Genomic DNA, 6350 nt, shown 5'->3' with positions numbered 1-6350 from the left:
TAGAATCAAGCCCAAGCCCTTCTGTGATCCCAGGCCTTTCACAGCTCACCTTCCCACCGCACTCACCCCCTAGAACCACCACCAGCCCCTAGGACCCTCCTAGACAACTCAATAACTTGTCTACTTTTTTTTTTTTTTTTTTTTAGAGAGAGAGTGTGCGTGTGAGTGGGAAAAGGAGCAGAGGGAGAGGGAAAAGCAGACTCCAAGCTGACCATGCAGCCCGGCATGGGGCTCGATCTCAGGACCCAGAGATCATAACCTGAGCTGAAATCAAGAGTTGGCCCCTTAACTGACTGAGCCACCCAGGCGCAGCCCCCCCTACCCCCCAGAGCACATCCTGCATGTATTTTCAGGCCCTTGTAAATCCCTTTCTTTAGACCAAAACTCCCGAGTTTCTCCCTTCCAGGAAACTTTCCCAGAATGCCCAACTCTTGATGCCATTCTCCTGGGAGTCCTCAGTCTTTGCAGTCCTGCTCAGAGATAAGCATCGGTTGGTGTCTGGTTTTGTTATGGGTTAAATTGTATCCCCCACCAGCGCGCCCCCCCCCCCGACCCCGGCCAAAATTTGTATGTTGAAACCCAACCCCTACCCCGTACCTCAGAATGTCACTCTATTTGAAAATAGGGCTTTTAAATAAGTGATTCACTTAAAATGAGGCTGTCACTGGGGTCCCTAATCCAATATGATTGGTATCCTTATAAAAGAGGAAATTTGGACACACAGAGAGACACAGGGGATGTGTGGCCAAGAGAAAAGACCATGTGAGAGACAGCAAGAAGGAGGCTGTCTCTAAACCACAGAGAGATGCCACGGAGGAAACCTACCCTGGGGCACCTTGATCTTAGACTTTCAGCCTCCAGAACTGTGAGAAGGTTAATTTCTATCGTTTAAGACGATAAAATCTGGTATTTTGTTATGGCCGCCCCAATAGACTAATACAGATTTTCAAGTGGTGAATGGCATTTTTCCCAAGGGGTCTCCCCTTTCTAAATCTTACTCCTCCTCAGGCCATGGTGGCAGGCTCTACCATACCCCCCTCGCATAATCCTGGGCCCTGAACAACAGCCAGTTAGCCGGTGGGGATCTCCGGCTCTCCCAGGGAAGCAGTGGGTGGACGCAAGCAAAGGCAGACGGAGGCTGTCTACTTCCTCTGTGTCCCAGCCTCACCAAAGGCTTCTGTTTCTCAGGGACAGTATGCTTGGCATTAAAGGGGCCCAGACACAAATGTTTTTGCAGAAGTAATTTCCAATTAGTGGATTCCACCTCCTTGTGCCCGGCCTCTCACCCCTTCCTCAACTCAAGACACACTGTGACAGGCACAACTTCTGTTAAAATGACCCACCTAGGAAACCAGAAACTGTGGTTCAGTCGTGGAAACCTGGGCTCCAGACCTGTCCCCTAATCTGCTGTGTGGCCCTGGCTTAGTCACACCCCTCTCTGGGCTCCAGGCTCGCCTATGAAAGGAAGAGCCTGGATGAGCAGACACCAAGCACTTCAGGAAGCAGGTAAGAGGCTCCAACTGAGCAGAGCAGAGGGTGGGGTGGGAGGCAGGCGAATCAGGTTGGAGGAGAGAGAAGCAGTTGAAATGTAGAGATCCTTGAAAACCACGCCGGGAGGTGGGAATTTCACGGATAGGCAGTGGGGAGCCAGGGCAAGCTTCTGAGCAGTAAGGGGGCCAAGCTGACCCTGGACAATGGCCCATGCCCCTGCCTTCCTAACTTCATTCCTGGCCACACTCCCTTTGTCGACTCCTGGCCTTCCTGTTCCTCCTACAACATTCTGAGCCCTTTTCCACCTCGTGGCCTTTACTGTTGCTGTTCCCTTTGCTAGGAAAGTAGAAGTCAAAGCAGCAGACCCTTCTAGCACTAATGTGCCGGGCACTGTCTAAACACTTCACCTATATTAATTCATTTACTCCTCTCCACGACCCCGTAGATAGTTATCCCCATCGTGCAGACGAGCAAACGGAGGCATAGAGAGGAGGGACTTGTCCAAGGCCTCACGGCAGTGGCAGAACTACGATCTGAAACTCTGGGATTCACTCTGATCCCGCTGGAATGGCTCCCGGCTCCCTTCACCACCCAGTATAAAGTCGCCCCCATACACACCTCACCCCTCTTACTTCCTGTGTTTTCATCAGAACGTTTGTGCCCCCTGATCTTTTGCATTCCTTTGTTGGTCCCTATTGTCAGAATTGTCCATCACATTGTGAGCTCCAGGGGAGGGGGGCGGGGCAGGACTTTCTCTCTTTTTAATTATTTAAATTCAATTTCGTTAACATATACGGTATTATTAGTTTCAGGGTAGAATTTAGGAATTCATCCGTTGCTCATTCCATCACGTGCCCTCCTTAATGCCCGTCACCCAGTTACCCCATCCCCCCACACACCTCTCCCCAGGACTTTCTCTTGTTCACGGCCGCATGCCTAGCTCCCAGCACAGTGCCTGGCACAAAGTAGGGACTCAATAAAGGTTTGTCGAATGACTAAAGGAGCAGGGATGTGCGTGCGCAATGGGGAAGCTCAGCTCAAGCTTCAGTGGACCTCTAGCCTTTCCTGAGCCCCCAACCCCAAGAGAAAGGATGCCCCTCCTGCTTCGTGTTCCCCATCCCACCTCCCACACACGTGTGTCTCCCCACTGGACCATTCACCACCTAAAGACAGCAACCCTGTCATGTCGTCTTAATACAAATAACTAACACATTCTGTGAGTACCACGTGTCAGGCATTGTTCCAAGGTTTCAGCATGAACGCACTTGCCCTTTCTAAGGATCCTGTGAGATGTGTCCGGCTGTCCCCATTTCACAGGTAAGGAAACCGGGGCAGAGAGAAGTTAAGTACCTTGCCCACAGTCATAGGCCTAACGGAGGGCAAGTCCAGGATTTGCATTCGCGCCCTCCAGTCAGGGCCTCTTGTCCCCATGCAGCTGGTAGAGCTGCTCTCCCCAGGAGCTCTGGGTGGGCCTGGGGCCTGGCCGGAGCTCACGGGCTGGCCAGCACCTCTTCCTGACTACACACAGGCCTGCAGGGCCTCAGGGCTACTCTCGGAGCATCTCTGCATCTGAAGCCCAACGATGGAGGCTGTGCCCCTGAATCCACTGGGGTTCCCAGTACAGGCTGAGAGCTGGCAGGGCAGTGGTTTCTGGAATATATTAGCTTCCCATTGCTGCTGTAACAAATGGCCACAGACTTCCTAACGCAGATGTCTTACCTTCAGTTCCGGAGGTCAGAAATCTGCCATGGGTCTCTAAACTCAAGAGGTCAGCAAGTCCATGTTGCTCCTGGGCCCGCGAGGGAATAATCCATTTCCTTGCCTTTCCTAGCTCCCAGCGGCCTCCCGCACTCCCTGGTTCAGGACCTCTTCCTCCACCTTCAAAGCCAACAACAGCAGATCAAGTCCTTCTTACAACGCGCCCCTCCAGCCCCGCTCCCTTCCTCGGGCCTCTCTCTCCCCTCCTGCCTCTGTCTCCCATGCTTCAGAACCCTTGGGATCACCCTGGGCCCATCCAGATAACTGAAAATAATCTTTCCATCTTAAGATCAGCTGATAGTAACCTTAATTCCACCTGCAACCTGAATTCGCCATCTCCATGTAAACTAACAATTCACAGGTTCTGGGGATTAGGATGTCAACCTTTGGGGAAGATGTATGGGGAAGGGGGCGGCTTGATTCTGCCTACCACACAGGTGTTTCTCAGATTGTTCCTCAAAGCTCCCCATCCATAAATATCCAGGAGATCACTGGAGCATCTCCAAAGGCCTGACAGTGAGACAGCCTGGGCCCCGGTGTCCTCAAGGCCTCCAGTGCTGGGGCAGGTAGGAGGCAGGGGCCTCCCTCAGAGCAGCCCATCTGCAAGGAAGAGAACACAGGGGGGCCGGCCAAGGACTCACGGTTAAACCACTTGGCAAGAAGAAAGTTGCCCCTCAGAGCATTTTCACCTGTTATCAATAGCTCACCAGTCCTGAGCTGGAGGCCATGAAGAGACTCTTCTCCCCATTGTAAAGGGCAGGAAAGCGAGGCCTGGAGAAATGAGGCCACATGCCCAGTGTCTTGCATGTCGCCCACGTGCACACGCCCTGAATTGTCTCCTTCTTCTCCTGCAACCGCGTGTCTCACGATAAGATACTTGCCCCATCCAGGTGGCCAGTCCTTGAATTCAGATCAACGGGACCCTCCTTGCCTCCACTGTAATGTTTGGCTGGGCAAATTTTAAGAAAAAATCTGACACCTAAGAGAAACTGGAGGGGTTGCATGGGTCACGTCTGCCAAATCTTGGAGGTACATTTTTCCATTCCCTAATGGGGTTTTTTTGTTGTTGTTGTTTTGTTTTTAAGATTTTATTTATTTGGGGCACCCAGGCGGCTCAGTCGTTAAGCATCTGCCTTCGGCTCAGGTCATGGTCCCAGGGTCCTGGGATCGAGCCCCGCATCGGGCTCCCTGCTCAGCGGGAAGCCTGCTTCTCCCTCTCCCACTCCCCCTGCTTGTGTTCCCTCTCTCGCTGTCTCTCTCTGTCAAATAAATAAATAAATAATCTTTAAAAAAAAAGATTTTTTATTTATTTATTTGACACAGAGAGAGAGAGAGAGAGAGCACGAGCAGGGGGAGGAACAGAAGGAGAAAGTCTCCCAGGAGCCTGATGCGGGGCTCGATCCCAGGACCCTGTGATCACGACTGGAGCAAAGGGCAGACACTTAACTGACTGAGCCACCCAGGCATCCCTCCATTCCCCAATGTTGAGGGACATTTCAGAGAAGCAAGGTGCCACATACACCAACACAACACTGCACACACATACTTCCATTCTCCCAAGAGGCCCAGAAAAGCCTGTGGTCCATCTGCAGCCAACCGGACTCTTCCTTTCTGGTCTGGACGTTTTTATTTCTTTTTCTTGCCTGACTACACTAGCTACAAACTCTAGTACAATGTTGAAAAAAATGGTGAGAGTGGACAGCTTTGTCCTGTCCCTGATCTTAAGAGGGAAAGCATTCGTCTTTTATCATGAAGGTAGGTGTGCATTTTTTACAGATGTCCTCAATCAGGTTGAGAAGTTCCCTCCTGTTTCTAATTTATTCAGAGTTTTCATTAGGAACGAATGTCAGACTTTGTTTTTGGGCACAGGCACCATTCTGAGTCCTGTAGAGCTCCACGTACTGTTCTTTCTGGTCTTTAGAGGTTCTTTCCTGGCCACAGGTAGCTTTCTCACACGTGTGCTGATCAATATGCAACCGATGACTAGAGGGAAATCTGACTTTACCCGTGTGGCTCCCTCTTCTCTAGTACCCTTCCCTGGGAACCTTGGCTTCCTTGGGCTCCCAGATCCATCTTCTCAACTCAAGGTGACTGCTGAGCTCTGCCTGGGTCACTGTCCCTTTGCTGTGGCCTGGAAAAGCTCTCCAGGCAGTAATCTGGGGGCAATCATAGCTCAGCTCATTTGTTTTCCATCACTGTCCTATATTGCCTGATAGCCAACATTTTGACAGTTACTGTTTCTTATATTTTGTCTGATTTTCCCCTTATTTTCGGGGGGCAAGGCAAATCCAGTTCCTGCTACCTGAAAGTGAAAGTGTCAGTAATCAGAATTGGAAATCCGAATTTGAAATTTAAACCAAAAAAAAAATGCTACTATTTAAAATAGCATTTAAAAATATTCAACACAGATAAACCTGGGCGTCTGGTGGCTCAGTTGGTTAAGTGTTCAACTCTTGATCTCAGCCCGAGGTCTTGAACTCAGGGTTGTGAGTTTAAGCCCTGCGTTGGGCTCCACACTGGGCATGAAGCCTACTTAAAAAAAAAAAAAAGGAGTGAAAATGACAAAATAGTGTGAAGAGGAAATGAAAGCATAGAGAAATAAGTGGAACGATACACCGTCTTCACGTATCAGAAAACTCAATATTGCTAAGATGTCAACTCTGTCCAAATTCACATATAGATCCGAAGTAAACCCAGCCGAAACCCCAGCAGGCAATTTTTAGTTGAAATTGACAAGTTGATTCTAAAATCTATAGGGAAGTGCAAAGGACCTAAAATAGCCAAAACAATTTTGGGGAGAAAAAAAAAAGCTGGAGGACTCACACTACCTGCCCTCAAGACTTACTATAAGGCTACAGTAACAAGGACAGTGTGGCATCACCCTCAAGATAGCCAGAGATCAGGGAAACAGAAGTGAGTCCAGAAATGACCCACATGTAAACAAACGTTCAATTGATTTTTGACAAAAGTTCCAAGACAATTGAGTGGAGAAACAAGAGTCTTTTCAACAAATTGTTCTGAGACTATTGGATATCTATATGCCAAACAAAACCACAGAAATCTTTCATCCATGCCTTGCACCAAATATAAAAACTAACTCA

The sequence above is a fragment of the Eumetopias jubatus genome, unplaced genomic scaffold (genome assembly GCF_037043125.1).
Source record: "Eumetopias jubatus isolate StellerSeaLion01/CBP00866 unplaced genomic scaffold, mEumJub1_p1.0 scaffold_7, whole genome shotgun sequence".
Lineage (NCBI taxonomy): Eukaryota > Metazoa > Chordata > Mammalia > Carnivora > Otariidae > Eumetopias > Eumetopias jubatus.
Note: the sequence above shows the minus strand (reverse complement) of the source record.